This window comes from Solanum dulcamara, chromosome 7 (assembly GCF_947179165.1).
Source record: "Solanum dulcamara chromosome 7, daSolDulc1.2, whole genome shotgun sequence".
NCBI lineage: Eukaryota > Viridiplantae > Streptophyta > Magnoliopsida > Solanales > Solanaceae > Solanum > Solanum dulcamara.
Genome location: NC_077243.1, coordinates 52,155,173 through 52,172,798, shown reverse-complemented (window position 1 = coordinate 52,172,798; position 17,626 = coordinate 52,155,173). Strand labels below are relative to the sequence as shown.

General features: G+C 34.7%; 1 pseudogene; it reads right to left on the bottom strand.

Moving 5' to 3' along the window:
- Positions 1-694: 694 nt before the first annotated feature.
- On the bottom strand, positions 695-10,798 carry LOC129896620 (uncharacterized; annotated as a pseudogene).
- Positions 10,799-17,626: the final 6,828 nt, after the last annotated feature.

Genomic DNA, 17,626 nt, shown 5'->3' with positions numbered 1-17,626 from the left:
CTTGATATACGTGGTGTTGTGATTTTTCTAGCTGGAATAATGTCACGAGGAGTCCTTAATTTGCTTAGCCAGTTTTCAGTTCCTTGGCTTTTTGTCTAACAGTTACCATATGAGGTTTTCCCTTTCCTTTTTGTCACAGACAAAGCAATGTTGGCCCTTTTAAGAATGAATGCCACTGCAACATTCAGCATTAACACTTCCAAATCTAAAAATTCTGACCACAGTTCTAAATTTTTAATGATGACTGGTTGTTAAGGCAGACAAAGGTATGTGTATTCATGAATTAATCACATGGTCTACCTGCATCAAGTTCATAAATCATAACAAAAGAATATGACGTAAAGAATCTTAGCTATTGATGAATGATGTTAGGTTTAGTCAACAGTCATATGCTGATATGAAAGTAGTCGAATCAATAAATGTCCAGAAGGATGGTAAATCGATGCAGTCCAATGAATAGCATTTAGTATTTACTCATTGATGTGGTCTATGAAGTTTGAGCTCTCTTGTAGATAGTTAAAATTGTTATAAAAAATTTGTTGAATCCACGCAAATGTACTAAACTAGATGTTGCAACAACTGCTTTACAGTTGTTGAATTGTAAGGACCTTACATCAGTTATGAAGAGATTAAAAATCCAACTTGACCAACTCAACTTTACTCCTCCACACCAGAAATTCATCGGAGCAAGTGCTGAAGAAAACTTTCATCTATTCACTTTCTTGCAAGATTGTATACCAAAGTACTTAAACCAGAATAACTATGACCGAAAAAGAGTTGCCAACTGGTGCAAATTATGACCTTATTATGTAATTATGTCAAAAAATAAGGTTCACCTTGTTGAACCGTGTATTTTCTGTGTAGTTAATTCAGAAGCCTAACTGCTGGTAATTGGTGTAGTCTATCTCTTTCAATCTAATACAGCACAACATGTTTTCTGGCAAGTCCTCCGCCTTATTTCCCTGCACCAAATTTACAAAGAATGTCATATCAGCCATTGAGAGCAAGCTGAATTCACCTCGGAATCTCTAATATATATCTACCTGAATTGTCAGACCAAAATCAACGGTGACGTTCTTTAATCAGTCTTTAAAGGATTCCAATCCTTTTCTGGCAATGTAACTGAATCTATGAATGTCCAAATCAATTTCAAAATAGTTTTTCCCCTGCGAAAATAACCACAACAAAAGATTTCGGTATTAACATCAAGGATATATGTTAACCACCCCTAAGTTCAAAAATTTTAAAGTGAAAAAAGTTTATTTTCGTGTAACCATTCGTAAGTTGAAAAAATTTTAAGTGACAAAAACTAGTTCAGTCAATTCGGTAGAAAAATAGCAAGTTGGATATCCATTTGAGAAACTGACTCGTGGACTGAGTGTTCACATATATCCAAAGAGTAGAAGAAAACAATTGTTCTCCACCAGTATTTTTTCAGATTAACTTTACCAAATAAAATTCGTGTTGAGGACGCGAGAGCACAGGATTTTCATTGTAAGCATTCATGAGCTTCTTCTCAGCTGCACTTAAATGAAGTTCCTCTATGTTTACGACTCGGGCCAAGAATTTCAATCTGTCTCTGAAGGGTACATTTTTATCTACTGCAAAACCTCTGATCTTCTCTGTTTCATGACCAATTAACCTCTCTCTTGCAAATACCAAGTCAAAAGAATAATTAGTCAGCAACTTATTCAAAACAACCAAAATCATTAAGTAAACACTAACAATAAATATACCTAACTACAGGAGCAAATAATTTTTAAAAATAATCAACAGAAATTCACCACTGTACCTGGATATTTTCTTGAAAATGGACTGGAAGTTCTTTTGAGTAATTTTCTGAAAGCCTGAAGTAGAAAACAAAACTCATCCCTTCACCATTATGTTCATTTTGGAAGATTGTGGGTGGGTACAACGGTATCTGAAATGAGAAAACAGTCAATCATTAGTACCAAGACATCTGTTGAGCTTCTTCTTCTAATTTGGTTTCTAATTCTATTTGAAAAATGATTGAGTTATAATCCTATTTAGAGTTGGTTTTGGGTTTAGAAAAAAGTATCACTCTATAAATAGGATGATTTGAGAGAATTATGCAATTGCTCATTAGTAGTGTCTGTGAGAGACATTAGGCACGTAAGAGAGGTTTTTGAGAGACCTTTCAACAAGAGAGAAGAGAGAAGAAAAAGAGTGTTTTCTACAGCAATTTTGCCTCTCCAACCAGAAATCTTCGAATTGCATTTGCCGATTCATTAACCGTTGGATCGGGCTGAAATTTTTACTGAGTGTTTCTAACATCTTAGTATACATAGTCACGATTTCAATCCTCGCTAAAGCAATTGGGTCTGATCGGGATCTAAAGGCACACAATTCTTGATCTTTTTAGAATTCTGAAGGACATCGATCTTTCGTCTATTGAGGTTTAGTAAGGGGGCGGAGCTTCTTTAAGCAATGATCTTATCTATGTCATTTCTCTTGGCGCGATAGAGAATGATCTATTACGTGCAAACAATGGAAATTCAACAATAAGAGTCCGATCTTCTCCTCTCCAAGTCTCAGCTTCAGGCTCCCACTGAAAAACATATGAAAACGGCAAGGCAAGAAAATGCATGAACGTATTGGAGGCCTCCTTCATGTACTTTTTCATAGAAATTTTGAAAAAACCTTGTTTCAGAGTTTCTCGTAAATCGAGGGGTCAAGAGCCTAATCAGTCTCTAACTGCTACCAACAGTCTTTCTTTCGAAATTATCTGAACGGGTCGATCCTCTGAAATACAGAAAGAAAAACCACAATTGGAGCAAAGAATGTCGCTCGTTCGGAAGGATCTCATAATTCAATTATCCCAAACAAAAGAGCTCAAACTCAATTTTTTTAGTTCCAGTGAGAAAGTCTTGTTTGATTTGAACGGTGGAGATCGGATTTGGAGGTCAGCAACATCTCAGTTTAGTTCCGAACAGTAGCTCTATTTTGAATGATTTTCTTTCTATTACTTTTGTTGATATAACTATTGCTTCTTCTTTCTTGACAATTATTGCGTAGTCATTTAGGAGAATATTTATAACCCTCTTATTGTTATATTGGAGCAATTCGGATTTCGAAGATTTTGTGGTTGTTACCTTCGATTTGAAGGGTTTTTCCACGTTAAATTTGGTGTTATTTATTTTATCTTTTTTTGGATTTGCGCCCCTCCGTCATAACAAGTGGTATCAGAGCTTTGGTTGTCTGTCAAAGATTTTTTGATTGAGGGTAATATGAGCAAGATGGTCTATTTAAATGGTAGTAACTACAATATATGGAAGAGCAAGATGAAAGATTTACTGTTCGTGAAAAAGATGCATCTTTCCATTTTTGTTGCTCATAAATCCGAGAATGTGACAGATGAAAATTGGAATTTTGAGCACCAACAAGTATGTGGATATATAAGGCAATGAGTTAAAGATAATGTTCATAACCATATTGTGAATGAGACACATGCTATAACATTGTGGGAAAAGTTGGAGACGCTTTACGCTTCAAAAACTGGCAATAACAAGTTATTTTTACTAAAACAATTGATGACCTTTAAATACAAGGAGGTCAGTCTTATTCTTGATCACATAAATGATTTTCAAGGTGTTCTTGATCAGTTGTCAGGAATGAGTGTCAATTTTGATGATGAAATACAAGAGCTTTGGCTTTTTAATACTCTACCAGATTCTTGGAAAACTCTTCGACTTTCTTTAATAAATTCTGCTCCCAGTGGTAAGGTTATTATGGAATATGCAAAAAGTGGTATGTTAAATGAAGAAGTCAGAATAAGATCTCAAGGCACATCCTCACATTCAGGCGTTCTCTTTACAGAAGATCGAGGAAGAGGTAAAACAAGAGGTTCGAGAAGTAGAGGTAAAAGTAAAAGCAAGTCAAGATTTAAGTATCAAAATATTTCATGTCATCATTGTGGAAAGAAAGGACATATTAAAAGATTTTGCAATAAGTTGAAGCAAGACGTTAGAGAAGGAAAGAAAGAAGAAAATAATGGAGATAGTGTTGTTGTTGTTATCTAAGATGACCTTTTCTTTGCTTGTGATAAAAACGTCATCAATTTTGTATCTCAAAATAAAAGTTGGATAGTAGATTCTGGAGCTACATCGTATGTCACACCGAGGAAAGACTTATTTTCATCTTATACTCCTGTTAATTTCGGCGTGTTAAATATGGATAATGCTGGTGAGGTTAAGGTACTTGGTGTCGGCACGGTTTGTTTGAAGACCAATCTTAGTACAACATTAGTCCTTCAGAATGTCAAGCACGCTCCAGACATTCTTTTGAATTTGATCTCTCTAGGACAACTAGATGATGATGGCTACCATAATAACTTGTTCAATGGCCAATGAAAGCTCACCAAAGGCTCATTGATTGTAGCTCACGGAAGAAAGAATTCAAATTTATACGTGACACAAGAATCAATTCTTGGAGACTCTATAAATTTAGTAGAAAGTGAGACTTTATCAGAATTATGGCATAAGAGACTCAGTCATATGAGCGAGAGGGGGATCACATGTTTGGCTAAGAAGAATTTGCTTGCTGGTGTGAAACAAGAAAGGTGAAAAGATTTGTTCATTGCTTAGTTGGAAAACATAAAAGAGTTTCTTTTCACAGTTATCCTCTTTCAAGAAAGTCTGAACTATTGGATCTAGTACACTCTGACTTGTATGGTCCTTTTAAAGTAAAATTAAAAGGTAGTGCACTTTACTTTGCAACTTTCATTGATGATCATTCTCGCAAGTTGTGGGTATATCCTTTAAAATCCAAAGATCAAGTACATAATGTGTTTAAGGAGTTTCAAGCCTTATCTGAGAGACAAACTGGAAAGAAATTAAAATGTATTCGCACCGACAATAGTAGTGAGTATATTGGTCCCTTTGATAACTACTGCAAAGGCAAGGAATTCATCATCAGAAAACTCCTCCCAAGACACCTCAATTGAATGGCTTGGCAGAAAAGATGAATATAACTCTTGTTAAGAGAGTTAGATGCGTGCTTTTAGAGGCTAAACTTCTAAATTCCTTTTGGGAAAAAGCACTTAACATTGTTCTTATGTTATTAATTTGTCTCTAACTGTTGCTTTGGATGGTGATATTTCTATGATCACTTGAAAGTTTTTGGGTGTAAAGCTTGTGTGCATGTTCCAAAAGATGAGAGATCAAAACTGGACGTTAAAACCAAACAGTGCATCTTCATTGGTTATGGTCAAGATGAGTTTGGATATCGCTTTTATGATCCAATTGATAAGAAGTTTATCAGAAGTCGTGATGGTGTTCTTTGAAGACCAAATAATTAAAAATATTAACAAGACTGAGAAAACAGATTGTCAGATTAATGAGAGCTTAGTTGATGTTGATCCAATTCCTCGTACTGACACATCTTTTGCACATGAAGGAATCCAAGATACTAATGTTTATGGGGATCAAGATCAAAATGATCATCGGAGTGTAGAACTTGAAGATGCTCCTAGTAATGATGTTATGGTTGATCATCTACCAACTCATATTCAAATGACTACTCCAGATACTCGAGAAACCTCTTGTAGAAGATTTACTAGGGAGAAGCTAAAGTTAACACGTTATTCTCCTAATGAGTATATACTTTTGACTGACATGGGAGACCCTGAAGATTATGATGAAGTCATTATAGATACTCATAGAGATAAGTGGATAGAAGCCATGGAAGATGAGATGAAGTCACTTCATGAGAATGGAACAAATGAGTTAGTGGAGTTACCAAAAGGTAAGAAAGCTTTGACAAATAAATGGATCTTCAGATTAAAGCAAGAGCAACATACATCTGCACCTAGGTATAAAGCGAGGTTAGTTGTCAATATTTTTGGCCAGAGAAAAGGAGTTGACTTTGCTGAAATTTTCTCTCCTGTTGTGAAAATGTCTTCTATTTGCATGGTTTTAGGCTTAGCTGCAAGTTTAGATTTAGAGGTTGAGTAGATGGATGTCAAGACTGCTTTTCTTCATGGTGATTTAGAAGAAGAAATTTACATAGAGCAGCCTGAAGGTTTCGTGGTTACAGGAAAAGAAAACTATATCTGCAAATTGAGAAAGAGCTTGTATGACTTGAAACAAGCTCCAAGGAAGTGGTACTTAAAGTTTGAATTTGTCATCGAAAATCAAAGATACAAGAAAAATTCTTCAGATCATTGTATATTCTTTTAGAAGTTCTCTGATGATGATTTTATTATCTTACTACTTTATGTGGATGATATGCTGATTGTTGGCAGAAATAAATGTAGAATTGTATTCCTTAATAAGGAGTTGAGCAAATCATATGCAATGAAGGACTTGTGGCCAACAACGAAAATTTTAGGCATACAAATTCATCGAGATAGAAAGAAGAAGGAGTTATCATTATTCCAAAAGCAGTACATTGAGAAGGTACTCAAGAGATTCAATATGACAGAAGCAAAAGTGGTTAGTACTCCTCTTGCTAAACACTTTAAGTTGAGTACTATCTAGAGTCCATCTACTAATGAAGAGAAGAAGGAGATGTCATGTATTCCATACTCTTCTGCAGTTGGTAGTTTGATGTATGCTATGGTTTGCACTAGACCAGATATTGCACATGTTATTGGTACTGTTAGCAGATTTCTTTCTAATCCTGGAAAGAAACACTGGAATGTAGTGAAATGGATACTAAGATATTTGAAGGAAACTTCAGATATGGAGTTATGCTTTGGTAGTGGCAAGTCCAAACTTGTATGCTACATAGACTCTGATTTGGGAGGCAATCTTGACAATTCAAAATCCACTTCTGGTTATTTGATCACTTTTGTAGGGGAAGTTATTTCCTGGCAATCTAGACTACAGAAATGCATAGCTCTATCCACCACAGAAGCCAAATATATTGCTATCACTGAAGGTGCCAAAGAATTACTTTGGATGAAGGAATTTATGAAATATCTTGACTTTGAGAAGTCAAGGTTCGTCTTATTCTATGATAATCAGAGTGCTATTTATCTCACCAAGCAATCCACCTTTCATTCTAAGTTCAAGCATATTAGTAAAAAGTATCATTGGATTAGAATGGCCGTGGAAGAGAAATTATTTGAGGTTGAGAAGATACACACTGATGACAATCCTTCAGATATGCTTACAAAAGTGGTGATCGCAGAAAAACAAGAGCTTTATAGAACAGCGACATGCATGAAACTTGTCAAGAGTTCTTCCACTTGAAGTCTATTTAGCCCCTTGGCTGGAGGGGGAGTTTGTTGGGATATGGCCTATGTTCCATCCAAAGGCCTATGGCGTAATCCTATTTATTAAAGGATTCGAATAATTCTCCTAATTTGGTTCCTAATTCTATTTGGAAGAAAAGGATTGGAATTATAATCCTATTTGGAGTTGATTTTGGGTTTAGAAAAAAGTATCACTCTATAAATAGGATGATTTGAGAGAATTATGCAATTGCTCATTGGTAGTGAATGTGAGAGACATTAGGAACATAAGAGAGGTTTTTGAGAGAGCTTTCAACAAGAGAGAAGAGAGGAGAAAAGGGTATTTTCCGCAGCAGTTTTGCCTGTCCGATCAGAAACCTTCGAATTACGTTTGCGAATTCATTAATCGTTGGATCGGGCTGAAATATTTACTGAGTGTTCTTACTTCTTAGCGTTTGATTTGAACGGTGAAGATCGGATTTGGAGGTCAGTAACATCCAGTTTAGGTCCCGAACAGTAGCTCTGTTTTGGATAATTCTCTTCCTATTACTTTTGTTGGTATAGCTATTGCTTCTTCTTGCTGGGCAATTGTTGTGTAGCCATTTAGGAGAATATTTGTACTCTTATTGTTATAGTGGAGAAATTCGGATTTCGAAGATCCCGTGGTTGTTACCTTCGATTTGAAGGGTTTTTCCACGTTAAATTTGGTGTTATTTATTTTCTCTATTTTCGGGTTTGCATCCTTCCGTCATAACAACATCCTCCAAAAAAAAAACATTTCTCTGCTTCTAAATCCTATTACTAATGGAATCCAAATGGTCTCTGGATTGATCAAATGATCCTTTCAATTGGTTAGAAAAAATTACTTAAACAATTAAAATCTTGTGAAATTATATTGAATATTTGACAACACATTAGGAACCTTGCTAGAAACCTAATCCTTGTTATCAAATGTACATTGCCTAACCAAATCTAATACGGGTGGATTCATCCCCTACTTTTTCTTAATCGTTTTGTTGTTTCATTATCAACTTTTGTATAATGTAAGTTGATTGAAGACATTTTATTTAATTTACAATTTCAGTGGATCTTCACTCGTATAGTTCCAAAAGCTTGACCATGGCATAGACGTATCAATCCAATCTTTACAATCTGGCAGGGATCTTAGTTTCTGAAGATGAGTGAACATTCTTTCACAGCTTGTTGAACAAAAGAATGATGATCTATACAAAAGTGTGAGAAAAGTCTGGATATACCTGAAGATTTACAACAAGGATGGGAGGAACTACACCAGATGAACCAACCGTTGGAAGTTCCACAAAACGTGCAATATGATCAATTTTCCGTGCTGATAAGAATACATCAATCCCAAAAGGATAAAATGCAGCATAGTTTGGAGCAAACTCTTTCTTTTTATCCCTGCAAAAGAATTTAGAGTTACTAAACTTGATATTCAACTGAACAATAGTAACACCATGAATTTAATAGGAGTAAAAAAAATGCACTAGAGTTGACAGTGTGGTACGAAATTTCTTACCTAAAGTATTTTTTACCACGAACTCTAAAAGTATTTGACTCGATAGATGACCAAGAGTTGGATAGTTTAATCTGCAGCGGACTGCATGGAATTTGAGAACCAGCAATTGGTTTCCGCGTGAAGGCCTTTGGTGACACTGAAGATGGAATACCAGTAATTTATGTTGATAACAAAGAAAGTGAAGATTTAACATCAAAATATCCTCTGGAAATTCACATATAGCTAGTACTCTCTGCAGCATTGCTATAGTCAATACGTGTACAGTGCAGTCCCTTTGTCAGAACTTGTTAGCCCTCTTAATTGCATCAATAATGTTACACTGATGTCTGGTGGCTTAATATACTATAGCATAAATTCAAGATAAATTGTCTTTTTGAAATGATTCATAAAGCATCTTAGCGTAAATTTGGTATTATTGAAGTCATCTTTCAGAAAACCGGTCGCATTTAGCAAACTGAATAGTATTTTGATGATTTTCATTGGTACAAAAAGTTGATAATCTCTAACCGCTGGTTTAAACAGTGATATAAAGAGTTAATATAATTGTGAAGATCAGCGCGAAAGTGAAGAGGGAAGTCATTTTCTCGATGATCTATCTTTTGGAAAACATATTAGTGGTATATGCAAAGAGAAGTAATCAATTACATACTTACATGATACAGAATTTGAATACCCTTCTCTCTACGTAAATGATAATATTTTGGTTAGAGATGATTTCCTTCTGGTGCCCGTTGAGCTAATTGGGATTGCAGATTTTCTCTTTTCATGACGAATTCCTTCAGCTTTAGCAGTATTTTTATCGATGTATCGGCTAGACATTTTGTCAATATGACCTGGACCCGTCATTTTCTTTTCAGGATTATTGGATTTTATCTGAGGATCTGTCGTAGATTTTCCTTTTACAGAAGCTTCTTTGACGGCATTTGGCTCCATGCTTGCAAATGATTCTTCATGTTCTCCAGGTGGATCAAGAGCAGTATTACCACTGTTACAAATAATATCATAAAACCTCGGAGAAATCATGTTTGAAAAAGATCCACTGCCACTCTGTGAAAAGACTGAATATTTCCATTATTTTTAATTAATCAGAAAAAAAAAGAAAAGAACAAGGGATGCAACACGAGGGAAAAGACACAAAAGCAATGACTAGAAATGTTTAATGACTCGGCTGAATTACCATCTTGAGAGCTATGAAAATCATTGTCGCTGTCCGATTCAATCATCACCTCTGGATCAAATTCTGTATTATTACCTGTTTAGGCCAAAAAGAACACTTTTGAGTCATATACCAATCTAGCCAATTTTTACAGAATATGAAAGAACACCATGCTTTTGTCTATGTACCAGCAGCTTCATAATTCTTCCAAGAAATGGTCTCAAGATATTCCAATAGTCAAGTCTATAAAAGCAACAAGTAAGACTTCTAACGTGTAATTAACAAATAGAAACACAATTAAAAATTCATTATCAACAATTTTTAAGTTATTAACTTTTCTTTGAGCTAGTAAAAAAAATCAATGCCTTGGTGCGTCAACTGAAGCACAATCAATATATATAGCTGTCTTGAAAAGGAAATCAGCTAATTTTCTTATGATTGTGAGTTTCATGCCAACTTGCGCACGATACTGGGTAATAACTAAAGGTTAACACATATTCGAAGAGAAAACAAGCTGAAAATTACACCATTGGATGAAGTTTTGGAGCAAGAAAGATTCTTAGAAGCAGAGGGTTCAATCTTGTTGAACTTGTGAGATACAGACTTCCTCCCTAATTGATATTTCTTCTTACGTAATCCTCTCATTCCAATGAACCTTTTTGGTTTTGATCCACATGTTCCCATTCCCCTTAGCTCAATTTACAAATAACTACTGATCAGATTAAAATAGATATTGCAGAACTTGAGTCTAATTATATGATCAATTATCTCCAGCAACAATAAAATGTGCAATCCCAAAAGCCTAGAGATCAGGATGAAGATAATATTGGAGTTGATGTTAGTTTATTTAACTTTCCTTTTTAATTTGCAAATGTTCTAATTGACAACTTCATGAGTGGCATCGTTTAATAGGTTGGCCAAATTGGAATGGATAAATTTTTTCGAGGACAAAATTCTTCGACCGTCCATATGACTTTGTTGTGTACCAAAATTCCTGCGCAGTTCCGTGTTTCTTTATAATTCTTGCCACCTAGAATTTCAATATCAAAATATGATACCTTGTTGATCACATGTCTTTAAACTTCACTTTCTTAACAACCTTGAAGAATATAGCCAAATCCATCAAATTAAGAAAAGAATAATTTGCATATAAAAGGAGTCTCTTTATACGAGTTTCAGTAATTATCATATCTGATTTTTTATATTAAATCAGATAATTTAACTTTAATAGTTAAAATGAAGTATGGATATTGATAAGGTTTCAGTGTATGTAGGGTAAATTACCTAGGTATGCTATATTAAGAAATTGCCATTAAAAAATTTCAAAGCTTTGAATTTATTATTTGGGTTTTACGAATCTGTGATTAGTTTTGATTGGTTGTAATTTTAAGGGGATTGGTTAAGTTTAGAATTGATTTTAGGAATAGAAATTAGATGAAGCTCAAAGAAGACGAAGGTTTCAGAAGTATACTAAAATTGTATTAGATTTGTTTCATTATTGTATTAAAACTATGAACAATACATTTATAATACATATTGCAGACATATCCCCTTCTTAGTAATACCAACCAAAATAATTTAGGTGACACACTTATAATATATTTATAATACAAGTACAATACATTTTTAATATATATTGCAAAAATCACTCATTTTCTTAGTGCTACAAATCAAAATAATTTATAAGACACATATAATACATACCTTATTCATGAACAATACATTTATAATACATACTGCACACTTCACTCCCTTCTTAGTGATACCACCCAAAATAATTTAGATAACACATTTATAACACATTTATAATACAGGCACAATACATTTTTAATACATATTGCAAACATCACTCTTTTTTTTAGTGATACAAGCTAAATAATTTATAAGACACAAATGATACATGTTTTATTCATGAACAGTACATTTATAAATATATTGCAGACTTAACTCCCTTCTTAGTGATACCAACCAAAATAATTTTGGTAACACACTTATAATACATTTTTAATGCACATTGCAAACATAATTCCTTTTTTTAGTGATACAAGCTAAATAATTTATAAGACACATATGATACATGTTTTATTCATTAACAATACATTTATAATACAAATTGCATACATCATTTTCTTTTTAGTGATACCAACTAGAATAATTTATAACACACTTATAATATAATATAATACAAGCACAATACATTTTAAATACATATTGCTGACAACATTTCAATTTTAATTCAATCTTCAAAAGTTCATAGCTTCATATCTTCAAATCCTCATATTTTCATACCTTCATATCTTCATATGTTCAAATCTTCATATCTTCAAACTATCATATCTTTAAATTTTCATATCTTCATATATTCATATCTTCAGACCTTCATATATCAAATCTTCATATATTTAAATTTTTATATCTTCAAATTTTTAAATATTCATTGGGTATGAACATAATTGTTAAAATAACTATCACTAGAATGGAAATCCCCGCCAAAGCGAAAGAAGCAAATAAGAAACTGACCGCTTTTCTAGCAAACTGAATCAACCCTATTTTTTGACCTATGAAAATAGCCCTAACTTCTCTATGGATGAGAATGTAAATCCTAGTTCTTCGGCCTTTGATAAAAGCACATCCTTCTCCACAACGTTGAGAGATCAAGACAGAGTGTAGACAGAGAAAAAAATAAGAGAGAAAAAAGTGCGAGAAAGAGAAAGAATGAGAGTGAGAAAAAAAGAGCAAGAGAAAAAGAATGAGAGACATAAAATACATAATATTGTAATACATTGTTATAGATGGTAATAATTAAAAGATTATATTTAAATATAGTAATTATTTATTAAAAGAGACTCACTCAAGTAATTTTATCATGTATATATGCAAAGTTTTCATTAAGAAATTTGTCTAATTTAAGATTTTATATGTTTCTTTTGGTTTAAAACAGGCCCCATATGAGCATTAGTAATTGTATGGGCTATGTTCTGGTTCGATAGATTACTATTAAAAATCGATACTTGCCTAACATACATTGTTCCTGAAAAGTTTGTACATACTTCTTTTGATACAAACACCAGAGAAACTACAAAAATATTGAGGACTCCATAAATTTGTCTTATTGCTTCTTTCTTAGCAAGCATGTCTTTCACTTAATTCTGCTCCGTAAACATGTGCACCAATGTTGTTGCTTCCAACTTTTGCATTAATGATCTGCCTTCAAAGACTAAGTTATTATATAGAAACTGAACATGTTCTAGAATATAAAGGACTTTCATTGAAGCAATATCGATTTCTAGAGGGAGGGGCTCTCTTTCAGCTGCCAATTGCAGACCTCTAGTAAGAACTTGCAATTCAGACATTATAGAGGTAGGGTGGGGGTGACATTTCCATAAATCCCATGACTCAATCCCCTCTATGGTTCCTAATGACTCCTTCTAGACCTCCAAACCCTGGATTATGAGTCATAGAACCATCAAGGTTCAACTTTTACCTCCTCAACGCTAGGGGCTCCTACCTAATTTGAATGGAGAAATTCCTAACTTTGGGGTTGAACATCCTGTTGGAAATCAAATAATGTTCATTAGCTTGAGCAATGGTATTGATGATAGAGTTAGACTCTTTATGACCCAATTTCTCAAATCATGATGGCATCTACTATAATCCAACCAGTAGGTAAGTTGGCTCTATCCCGAAACTGCAAGTAATAGGAGTAAGGATAGAAACTAAACCAGAAATAAATGATTAATAGAAATTTTATGAGAAAAGCGGAAGCATGCCAAAAAATATATACAAATAAAGGATCCCTCCCAGAACCTAGAAGTCACATATACAAAGTTACTAAAAAAATAAATAAAAGTCCCAAAAGTGAATCATAAAAATAAAGACTTGTCTCAAAAAGCAAAATACTAGTCATTATATATAGAAGGAGACATGTATAGTCCAGGACGCCATGTACTCACCCTCGTCTTTGAATCAGACTGTAGTAGGCTTGATCTCAGCCTTGGTAGCTGGTGCTCGGACTTGCATCATGAAAATAGATGCAAAGTGTAGTATGAATACCAAAACAACAGGTACCTAGTAGGCATCATAGGCTGACTAAGCAGGAAAAGTAAAAGTAATATAAAATGCTAAAATTTAAACACAAAAAGAATCAAAAGGCGGGAAACTAATAAAAATGCACATGAGTGTACTAAAAACACAAAGAAAGAGAGTATATCTAACTAAACCTCACCGGTCCCTGATAATCCCGGAGGGTGCAATCATGCGTAAGTGCAAGTGAAACCCGAGCGGACCTCCATAAGACGGATAGGTACATAGAAGAACTAAGGATCACTAAGATAATCTAAAGATGCTTTCCATATTACCACGATCCTTTATGGACTTGAACCAAATCAACTAAATTTTAGAGACTTAATCACCACAATATAGGAGCTAAGGACTTGAAACGAAGGGAAGAAGGAGTCGAGGACTTTAACCAAGGTAGAGGATACGCCAAGGTCTCGAACCATGGTGAAAGATAGCCAAGAATTCTAATCGAGGCTAAAGGTAGCCAAGGACTCTAACCAAGGCTAAAGGCAACCAAGGAATCTAACCGAGGTTGGAGATAGCCGAGGAATCTAACCAAGGCTGTAGGTAGCCAAGGAATCTAACCAAGGCTAATAATCGATGTATGGACTTAAATCGTAACCTGGAGAAGTGAATCGGGGACTTTAACTGCGAATAGAGGCGAATTAACTAGATTTAGCATCAACAACCAGGCGAACGTCAAGGGGAGAACCCAAATCGAGTGCCATTAATAAATCACTCCAAGCCCGAATCAAATCCAACCTGAATTGACAAACGACTTTCATAACCAGAAGAAAGTACACCGGAACCGACAGAATGGGGGAATTATGGAATTGAGGTCTCAAGAGTTGGGTTACTGCTGATGTGAGGCTAAAATATAATTTTTTAATAATTAGTTGCCTCACATTTAATATTTTTATCTGTCGTTTTTGAGTAGAAATTTTATGGATTGTACTAAATTAGGTATTTTCTTTGTAGGATTACTTTGATAATAAAATAAAGAAATTTGAAGCTAAAATGAATTAAAAATGAAAGATTAAAGAACGAAAATCAAGCAGATAGTTTAATGGATTAAATTGAATATTATATTATATTTATATAGTATTCAAATGTTTGCCGAATTTGCAATGAAATTCAAATTGCAATTGTTGCCTTCTGCCATGTGGCAATATCCGAAGGCAACTCAATGTTTTGAAGCGGCGCAGCACTGTGCACACGCGTACAGTCCAATTTTCTTTCGGTCTTTGGTTTCTCAGCTAGTTTTGAATTCAGTTATTTTATTTAGGGTTTTCTACGTCTATTAATAGTCCATAAAAATAGTTCTTTCATAACTAACACACAACTCACAATTAACTTTTAACCTAGGACTTAGATTTTTATAGCTTGGAAATTTTTAAAGAACCATCGTGAAGATCAGAGAAAATTGATTTATTCTTTTCTTCTGTATGTAAATTTTCTTCAAGATTTTGAATTTATTCTATCTAATTTCTAAGTTCATAATTAAGATTTTGTCTATAATTTCTAAATTGTGATTTTCAAATTATGAGTAGTTAAATTCGTAACTAGGGTTGTGGGAACCATGATGGCTTAATTAAATAGGCAATCGTAGGATTGATATTCTTAATTTATATTTTCATGTATTGGGATTTCTTCATTCAAAAGTCTTTCTTAGTGCGTGCACATATTAAGAACCTGCCTGTATTCATTGCTTGCATGGAAGGGAGGTAGTGGTTAGAAAAAGAATATCACAATAGAAATTCGAAGAGTCTAGCTTCGAAAGAAGTGATAAACTTGGTCTAAGTTATTTGAGACCGAGAGGACATAGTACTCTAGGATCCAGGGCGAGGGTTAGAAAAGTATACATTCTGACACCGGAAGGAGATGAATGAGATACGTCTAAGAAGGACCGAGAGGTGAATTAGATGTTACATAACTCTTTAGATTTTCCATGCAATACATTGAATCGATATCATGAATACGAATTGTCTATTAAGCTATATGTCATGGGGATCATAACCCTAGTCTAGTCTTCATATTGTTTGCAACCTAAGTACTATTTGCTTGTCATTACATTGCTATTTGTTCTTAAATCAAATCCAAGAGCCCCATTTTACTTTATGTACTTTTATCTTCGGGAAGTAGAAACTACAATTAAAAAGTAATTTCTAATAGACTTGTTTCAACCTATTCCCTATGGGATCGACCCCGACTCTTAGTTGGTTAAATATATCGCTAACGATCATCTATATTTCATTTGAGAGGTATACTTAAACGTTATCAACTACCTAGCTAAGTCTCCGACTATGAGACTCAAGTCTCCTATATTAGTCTAGAGGGAGCTAAGCTGTCTAAATAGACGCCGAAGAGATTCTAAGGCCTAATGGCTCCAAATATGCAAGTCTATGGCAATCACTAGTCTACTCCTAGACTAATGCCAAACATGCCCCAATAATAAACACAAGTCATATACAAGTCACACCACAAGGTAAGGATGATCAACTAAAGCAACCAACATGCTATTAGTGCCCGAAATACCCGAAAAAGGCCTATCACATGGATTCGAAGAAGCTAAACATGACTGACTAGAAACCCACCCCAAATTCACACAAATCAACATACATTTACATATTCATACTCAGTCTAAGGAGAGGGAAGTAGTAGCCTACCTTTAGGTTGATTACACACCCTCTAATTCAAGTTTTTAGAGCTTTTCCCTTCCGTACGACCTCGGAACGTTGCCATGCTATTATAAATAGAGTCACATTCTTAGAACGATCGTTTAGACACCAAAAAGACACAAAATGAAGATGAAATAATGTTGGAGTCTAAAATGAGAATGTGGGACCAGTGCTGGAAATTCCAGAATTAACTCCGAGAAAAGGTACTAATTAGATCTCCAAAATTGTTCCCAAAAAAAAAATACAATTCAAGGCTCAGAATAGCCCAAACTCGAGACATGCAATTTTTCAATATTAAAATTAAGAGAATTCAACCATGACAGCAACTAGAAGCATAAAATTACCTTAAATGAAGGTTTCCCAACACTTTCCAAACATTCCATCATGTTTCCACGATAATTCCCCACAATCCAGGCTTTGAATCACCCAAAATATAGCTAAGACGAGAGAACAATCAAGTTTTGAAGTTTCTAACAATGGCTGGAATAAGACAACCTTTAGTGATTTAATTTACTGTAAAGGCCGCATCGGCAACCCTGATGCCGCAGGTGCGACACTATCGGTGTGGAGGAAGTTCTGCTAGTGTGGAGGTCTACTGAGAAGCAGCTCCATAGGAGCAACTTAGGAACTCACGAATATAGGTCGCCGTGATGATCAAGTCTCCGCAGGCGCGAGGCCTATGAGCCTAGTCAACTCCGCCGGAGTAGGCCTCCACCAAGCAGGGGAGACTTCGTAAGAGCGACCCAAGACCCCATAGGAGCAGCTACACTAGCAGGAGTTGCACCAACACTTGGAGTTAATACCCCATGTCTTCGCCTGGGTCCTCAGAATTCGTTCGGAACCCCATGCGCACAAATAAAATATGCTACCCCACCAAATTCAACTTTCCAGATTCAATGGTGCAGTCAAAATTCCCATCCGCGATTATCTTAATAGAAAGTAGGTCCCACACCCAAGTATTATTTTTAGCCAATTCTACAAAGAGCCTTATGACTAGACCT